Genomic DNA, 9,316 nt, shown 5'->3' with positions numbered 1-9,316 from the left:
GCTCCATGGCTTTTTCCAGATGCATTTCATAGGACTTTTTCTGCATGTTCAAGTTGCAAAATTGGGGAAAGGTCTAGTCAGCAGACATTATGAATTCCTTGGATCTATTATTTTTCCCCACTTTGCATATGTTTAATGGTTTGACCGAAAAGAAGAAAGTGTGTGAACCTGACAAAATACTTTTTCTCTATTATTATTATTTTCAATCTAAAGCCATAATGATCATTTAGCCAGAGCCTGTTCAGGATAAAACTCTCATTAAAAGCCTCAGGTATGAAAACTCTCCTGTGTGAGATTGAGTCCTGCTGAGTAAAACCTCCTGTAACTCCTAATGATTCTGCTGTGCTGTCAGACACTTCTCTTTGTCTCATTGTGCTCATTGTGCAGAGCACAATGAGCCAAAGAGAAGTGGGGGACCCCAATTTGTGTTCCCTGGGGACCCCAGTTTGTGTTCCGTCTCTGAAGCTGTGATTGTCACACTTGCAGCAAGTACAGCCACAGAATGTAGGACTACAGTAATTGCTTAAGTCAGCCTAAAGTGTATATTCCCTTGTCCGCAGACACTACCAGCCTAACATTTAAGTAGCAGCCCAAAGTTATATATTAATCTTTCATTTGCTTAGTCATCATTATTTTATTAATTAACATGTGTAGCAGACTCCACCAGCTGTCGCTGGATTTTGCCATCACAGTGATTACCCCACTGGAAAACTATAACTGCAAAAGTTTTTATGGTTTTCTATGGTTCATCCTCATCATACAGTTCTTAAGTATTTCTGGTGGTAAACTTTGCATCCAAATACTCTTATGTTCTAGGAGGTAGAAATAGTGAGAATTTCAAGATACTATCCCCATGACAAGTTGTGGGAGTGGAAGCTGAAATGAGCTTTCCAAATTTTTGCTCTTTCACTGTAGTGCATTGTGTGGGCGATGTCTATTTAATTCAGCTTACAGCCACTGGTCGTGCCCTCTTCAGAACAGAGAACTCATCACACAGAGAGGTAATAGAGACGTATATCAAATTTGAGAAAGGGTATTAGAGGAGAAATATTCATTCAGTTACTAGGATCTTCATCTGACCACAGGAGGGCAGGATTTAGAAGAAAACTGTGGTGTCTTAAGATCAAAGAGGAAATAAGAAAATATTCTGATGCTACACTCCGATTCAAATATTTTTTTGATGGAAATATTGCAATACGAACATTTTCATATATCCACAGCATGTCTGCCTGGTCTCATCTGTCCAAATTAAACTCTGACGTTCAACATTCCAACATTAGAGAGTACTGAGTAGAGTAATGCTGCCTTTGAAAGCATGTTACACAGATTACTGGAGTTATCAGGGCTGCGTGTATGTTCCAAGACTGATCTTTTTGTTCCTGCCATATCAAGGTAAAGGAAGTGATGCAATAATTATTGTTTTGTAAATGTAAATCTCCAAATGGGTTAATTAGAGGTGGTGTGAGCTTTTCTACTCCTTTTCAGATAAACTAGATAACGGTTGTATCTTCAATGTGAGAAGCAAGATGAGCCACCTCCTACCTAAGAGTAGTGACCTGATTGCATAAGAGTGTTCCTTATTATTATCCTGTACAGCAGTGTTGAAAAAAACATTTTAGCCACTAGCTTAAGGTCATCTGTGTATTCTATCATTAATATGGGCTGAAACTGACAAACACAGCTTCTCACCTGCCCCATCCTAGGTGGGAGCAGTTGTTCTGTATCTCTCCTGTTTGAAGGAGAGGCACAGAAAGTGGCATACCTCAGACGTGATGGGACCTAACTGCTCCTTCCTTTCAGTCTCTGTTAAAAAATGAGCAGCTCAGCTTAAAGTCACAGTGTTTTGGTCTGAGATAGAGGGAGGAACTCAGAGTCTGTGATTAACAGCCAAAAACCTGTTATGCTCCAGCATAGCACAAGGCACTGCACATTTGAAGTTAACAAGTCTGAATTTGTGCTGAAAGGGAAGGAAGCAGAAGGAACAGCACTCACAGTTGGGGTCAGCTGAGAGGCACTTTAAGAAGCTATTTCTCCCAGTTGTAGCTAGTTGCACCCTGGCTTCTGACATGGCTGCCTGGCTGGAGCAGCATGAAAGGATTTTAACAGATGCTTACAGCTCGGGTTTGAGACTAAATTTGGTGTGTTTACAGGTAAGTTGTATTTAAGCTGGAGATTGTGACTTCATCCGCCTTCTTGTGCTGGTGTAGCTCCTGATTCTTTATATCACAGACTTCTAGAACATGCAGTGTTGCTTATGACTCAACTTCCTCCTAGCTCAAGCATGTGCTTGATGTATGTTGCTGCTTCAGCTCTGTTGCTGGTTTCTTTTGTAGGATAACTGCAAAAGGGTGATGAAAAATATAAAGTGACAAAAATGCAAGGGTCTGGAAAAGGACCCATCCTCTGAAAGACTACCTGTGAACAACTTAGGAGGGAGAAGATCTCATTAATGACCAAAAATACTGTACAGCAGAGAGACCAAAGAGTAACATTGTAGTTATTTTGACTCATTATTTTTTATGCTTTAGCACTGAACAAGGAGTCAGACAAGCTATCTTCTGCCAGCTTCTGAAATCTAAACAAAAACCCCAATTCAAACCTAAATAATAGCCTATGGACTCTCCGCCAGTTTCTTACCTCTAAATAAATAAATAAATATATATATATATATATATATACATGACTTTAAGACACAAATTAGAAACTAAACATTTCTAGTTTTCTCATGGTGAACTAAGGAAATAGCAAAAGGTCTGGACAAAAAGAGACAACAAATGAGGTGAGAGTGTGATATTATTACTGCAAATGGATAATGCTTATTACAGACTCTGGCAGCATTTTGATACTTGGATTTTTAAAATATTTGTACCACCTTGAAATCTTGAAAACCATACTCTAATGAAGAGTATGGTGCAATAATCAAGTGGTATACATTGTCAAAATACACAGACAGATTGACCTGAAGTTTTTTCAAGCATTGCAGCAAACTAATATATGGTATATAAATTACTTGGAAACTGAAAAAGGAGTCTTACTGTGAACATTCAGCTCCACAGTAACTCTGCCCAAACCTAAAAAAAATTTTAGAACTAGTTGTTAGTGCAGAGTTGAAGAAGTAACTCTCCAAATTGATCACAAAAAAATATCAAAGTGAAAAGGAAAACAATATAAAAGCTCTGGCAAATCGACTGTACAAATACAGTTTGGACATTAAGACAAAAGAGAAAACTAGAATCATAGAGTCACAGACTCATTTAGGTTGGAAAAAATCCTTAAGATCAAATCCAATGTAAACCTAAACATTAACAAAACTGATCCAGGTGCAGGATCTTGTACATGGAACTGCTGAATTTCAAAAGGGTCACACAGGCTCCTCTTGGGCCTGTCACAGTCTTTCTGGGTGACATCCCCTCCCTCCACATGTCCACCACACCACACAGCATATATAACAGTCTTGTTGGACTTGTGCTTAGCCTTTCCATTCAGATACACAAATGTCCCAGAATTCAGCTGTCACTGTATCACAATTAAGAGCACCAGCCTTACAGTAAAGCTGTTCTGACTGTTAAAGTCATCAATGCTACTGAAGAAAGTTCCAAAAGCAAGATAAAATGTATGATCAGTCATGTCTGAACTGAGTCAGTTTCACAGAATGTCTTGTCATAATGCTTGATGTGAAGGTAAGGCCTCTAGTCCCAAAAATATCACAGTCAGCAAAGAGGAGAGAAATAACCGAGAAAAATGAATCAGTCCAGAGTCAAATCTTGTAACAACCAAGAAGCTAAGCCTCTGAAAACTAAAAACTTGGTAGTTTAGAAGCATGAATTGTCTACAATGTATAAATAAGACACCAGGCACTGTAAGGAAGAAGAGCAATCTTTTTAAAGGAAAGGAACATATTAATTTATTTCCAAGCTAGTTAAGATGTATCTAATTGTATTAAAACAAAACCACAAGTGTAATGATAGAATCTGAAGTACATGTGTAAGTTATGATAATCATATTGAATTTTGTTATCTTGTGAAAATATGATGGAAAGCAAGTGAAGAGTAATAGCTTTTCAGCTGAGGTAAATATCAGGTCAGGAATGAAAAGCAGGTTTACAGATCACTAACTAGAATGGTATCCCAGGATTGGGGAATAATAGTTTCAGAGTTGCACTTCTAGGACTTGCACTGCCCTTTAATGCTTATATGTCAAATAAGGAACTGACTCCTTTTTGCAGGTGGTCAGATTTGTACCTGAATCAATTAGAAATTTTCACTTTCTATAGAAAAGGTAAAAAAGGAGTCAAGTGTAATTTACTATATAGAAAATGACCACTCTAGAGCCAGCAATTGCACCATAGGGGAACACAGGGAGAAAATGTTACTGCTAAGTGCAGAAAGCTTACTCAAAACAATACGTTTTTTCACAATATAGTCTTTTACTTAGTGTTTACCAAGTATCAGGTAAGTTATGTCAAAGTTTTCTTTTCTGAGGTTATTGATCTTTCTTGCAGGAGGTAACATCACATGAGCTCCCTTCTCTTCCTTGACATAGCTTATTTAATGAATGTATTAGGTTTAAAAGAAGCAATATGTCTCAGCACACGTATTGGCTTCTAGTTGTACAATGGCTCAAGACAAACAGTTGGCAGGATGCCCAAGCAAGTAGCAGGTGCTTGCTAATAACTTTCTTCTGTATATCTTAAAAAAGTGCTAAAAAACCCACAAGCCTGCAGGTCCTACAAGGAGGGCCTTGTTATTATTGGGGTTTTTTAATAACATATTGTATGTCTTTATATTGACAAGCTCCCCCATCTTACTACAATTCACGCCAAAGCACAACAAAAATTTTACATTTTTACCAAATGAAGCCTGATTCTATGAAGCTTATGTGCTGGCTCTTCATATTGAGAGGGAATCTTTTACCCACATACGATGGCTGTTAAGAGTGTAAATGTACTTAACTGCTGAAAATCATTTAGTACGGTAATCTGGTTTTGGTTTCTCACAGGGAGAATTCTTACACTCCCAAGTGATGCTCCAAATGCTCTCTCTTAATTTCTTCGAAATACATTTCTTTGATATATTTGGAATTGAAATAGGGAGTAGGTCTGGATAACTGTGTACTTGAAATTTTTTCTCATTACAAAGCAGTATTTCATACTTAGAAGGTCGGATACAGAGATATCCTTCCAATAATCTTCTGCTGTGTGAGTATTGGACAGACAGTAAATTTAGTAATAAGCACAACTTACTTTGTCGGTGATAGGAATGATTAATTCAGATAAACTAATTTTACAAAGAGTTGATTATAAACCTATAATTTCACAAAGGCTGAGTCACCTCTGCATTTAATGGCAGAGACCCTACAAAGATAATTTCAATCCATGTTCCTTGCCAATTTTCCCTTTTTTAATCCATCTTTCTGAAAACAATCATAGCAGCTGTTATCTCCTAGGGATTAGCACCAACAACACAACAGGAAGTTCTAGGTGTTAAGATATCAATACTCTGTTTTTATTTAAAATCATAATATGCATCATACTGGAAAATATTCAGACTTTTATTGCCACATAAAATCTAATTATCTTCAAAGAAACATGGATAATTCTGTTAGATTTAAAGTGTCAATACTTCACACTGAAGTGCAAATATGCAAATGTCTAGGGAATCAGAATTTTCTTAGAGGAGCTATTAGTGGGTAACTCCATTTAAATTTCCAGATTATACCGTATTTAATATAGCAAATCCAGTCTTCATTTCTTATCATGGAATGAGTGCTTGCAATCCACATTTGTATGCCCACTAGTTTAATTTAGCTAATTATTACCTGTCTTCAGTGACCAGTAGGAGTGGAACAAAAATAGAGCCTCAGGTCCTTCACTGTGTTTGTCTTTAGTGAGCACAATTCTGAATAACAAAGCAAAGCACAAGAAATAGCCAACTTCAATGGCTGCTGTTGCAGGAAGATAATTCCCCAAAGATGCTGTTTCCTCTAGGAAAGTCAGGAAGCCTTCCTTTAACTCCATCGAATCCTTCTCCTGGAAGGCAAAACTGGAAATAGTTTCCTGAGCAGTCAGTTCAGTTCAGTAAAGAAATCACAGCGAGTGAGGGTCATCATTTTTAAACTCTCTCAGATCATAAAGTTACTCACTCTGCATTTAATCAATAAAAAATACGCATTCTTCTTACAAATGGTGAACAAGCTTAGCCTGCTTTCATGAAATCTATCAGATTTTTATCAGCGTTCAAGATTAATCACAGCTAAAAGCTGGGGCAGTCCCACAGTGGTTTAATTTGCTGGCAGGAGCCAGGTTTACCACATCTGAGCTGATCAAACAACACTTGCCTGGTGGTTACAGAAATCAAAACATCTGTTTAGTGTCAATTTTGTAGATAATGATTTTACCCCATTGGTGACTTCTATATGCTGCTTTGGTCTGGTAAGCCATGAAAACATCCAAATATCCCATTGCACAATTATCTGATAAAGAGAAGGAACATATGAGTGCTGCACATCCAGAAAATGTAATACAGTTCTGGTGAATGTCTAGGCTTTAAAGAGAAATTTCTGATTGTAGGCCAGAAATGATCCTTCTGCTTTCTTGTTACATAGTATATAGATAAACACCTTGCAGCCAGAAGAAATGTTGACCATTAGATGATTTTTTCTATTTGCCACATGGTATGACTCCTAAATTTTGGCACATTTAATTTTTATTTCTATTTTATGTTTATTTTTTTTTTTCATTCTGGTGTTCATACATTTTGGAGTTACTACTTGTTGAGGCTACACAGAAATGAAGAATAATGATGAGAGAAAATTTGCCTGTTTAGTCCTGAAAAATGTGGGATATAGCTGTATTTCTCCCATCCTTTATGGGGTTTGAATAATCATCTCATGACACTTTAATTAAATTATATTGCTGTTATAAAATATGTATCATGAGGGATAACTCATATATGTTTTATCAAATTTTCGGGTTGCTTGAAATGAAAGCTAAACCTTTCAGTATTGTGCCAGGCAAACAATAGGTGACTTGAACACCAGGTTTTATGTTGGTTTTTTATGTCATTCTCTCTGGTCCTATTATAACTTTTTAACACACTATAGACAGATAACCACTAATGAGTAGCAGCTTCCTAAATCACCACATCAATTCAATCATTTGATGAAATTCTCAGTTGAAATGGCTGGGTTTTGTGCAATCTCATTCTCTTGCCACAAGATACTTCAAGTCAACCATTGTTCCTGCTTACTTTAGGATGGTCTGGGGCTCAAGCTCATAAATGTTCTGCTGATTAGGTGGGACCCCATCTCTCTGCGGAAAAAGAACAAGGACACACCAAAGCCTCTGACAGTACCTTATCTGCCAACTGCATTCAGGACAATCTGATGCACACAGGGCTGTGGGCATCAAATACAGCAGGCCGCATCACACACACAGCAGGAAGATGAGGCAGAGTTCTTCTGATTTTGCTGTGATAATCTAGCTTAGACCCTCAGGTTGGAAGTCTGTCTCTCTGTCATCTTCATGCGGGAGGATAAGGAAGGAATTTACCTCCAAATCTCTGAGTCTCTGTACAATTTGGAACATCCGTCTCAGGGCTGGATTATTCCTGTTACGCCAAGGCACTTATCCGAAAGTTCCATGAATCATGGAACTCAGTGGAAAAAGAGCAAAGATTCCTGCCCCTCTTTCTGCTCTTTGCTTGAGTCCCCTGGCATTGGACTGCTGGAATTTGGCACACAATGTCTCTGCTATTTGCTCAAGACTTTGTTATAAATCTGTGAGATCTTCCCCAGAACAAGAGAATGGAGTCTCTGCTACTCTTTGCACCAGGCTACAGTGTCAGATGTTTTCCTGCTGCACCCTATGCTTATTGCACTATCACCTTCTCCCCACCAAGTCTAAAGCGACACATTGCATTAATATATTTAGGGAGCCTTACCTTGCCCTGCATAATTTCGGTGTCAAAGTACCATCAACCTTCTATAATTTGACCAGATGTTAACTCAGTTTTTAAAGTTTTATTTGAAATATGTTTAATCTGAATGAAGCATTTATTCATATATGAGAAGAGAGAGATGAAAGGAAAGACATGAATAAAAAGGATTATAAATTCCTACCATTCCTAACTGAGTGGTGTGAAAAGAAAGCTTCTAAAATTGACATAACCTTGAATTAATGCAATCTCACCTTGAAATCTCACCTGTTTTATCTGGAAATAGGCTATGTTTGCTTATGGGCTCAATCACAAGAGGCTCTCCAAACTAGATAGTGTTTTAGCATAAGCACATACTCAAAGAAATTATCTGAAACACATCCAATTTAGCGTCTCAAGAAGGAACTCATCCCTGCATGCATGCTTACTGGCAACTTCATTATGAGGTTCACACTAACTATGTTAGTGTGCTGTCACTCACAAAGTTCACATTTTGCCACATACAAAATGTAGACATATTTTAAAATATGACCATGTTTTCCTGATAGCAATGCGTAAAGAAATAATATGTTGTCTTCCCAAATACCCAAACCTGAGAGACAGATTGAGTAATCTTTTATAGTAAAGGGCAATATGATGCCTCACTGCACTAAGCCATTTCAGAGAAATATTGTATCTCGTTAGGTATCTGTGGAGTAGTTTGGGTTGAAGAGATTTTTAAAGGTCATCAGCTTCAATAGATCAGATTGCACAGTGTCCCCATTCTATCTGACCTTGAATGCTTCCAGGGATGGGGCATCTGCCAGCTCTCTGGGCATCATATGTTTCACCTCATTGTAAAAAAAAGGTCTTCCTTGTAGCTAGTCTGAATCTACCACTGGTAACTTAAAACTATTACTTCTTGTTATGTCAGGTCCTGTTAAAGAGTTTGTCCCCATCTTTCTTGTCACCCTTTTTTACTAAAAGAGAGTCCACTATGCAATGTGCAGAGCATTACTGGATGGTCTTCTTCACTCTCCACTCTCCAGGCAGATCTAGTTACTGGGAAGAAGGGATGACCCCCTTTATAAACCTATTTTGCTTCTGTGCTAATTGCCCAGTGAATGCTAGAATACTAGAATCCTAGAATCCTAGAGGAGTTTTGATAGAAATAGTAACAGTCCTTTTTACAAGAAGATTATTAATCTTCTGCTTCCCTCTGAAACCACATTGTGATAAAACCAGATATAATCCAGTGATCAATTTTTACATTCACTCTCTCCCTCTCTCTGGGTAGACTATAAATTTCTGTTGGTATATGCCTTTGATGCTATAATTTTATTTTTCACCACCCTTAGTAGCTTTGACTAATTCAGTTAAGGACCACTGTCCCAGAAAAATGA

The sequence above is a fragment of the Passer domesticus genome, chromosome Z, assembly GCF_036417665.1.
Source record: "Passer domesticus isolate bPasDom1 chromosome Z, bPasDom1.hap1, whole genome shotgun sequence".
NCBI lineage: Eukaryota > Metazoa > Chordata > Aves > Passeriformes > Passeridae > Passer > Passer domesticus.
The sequence above is the reverse complement of the archived record's forward strand: the minus strand, read 5'-3'. Positions refer to the sequence as shown.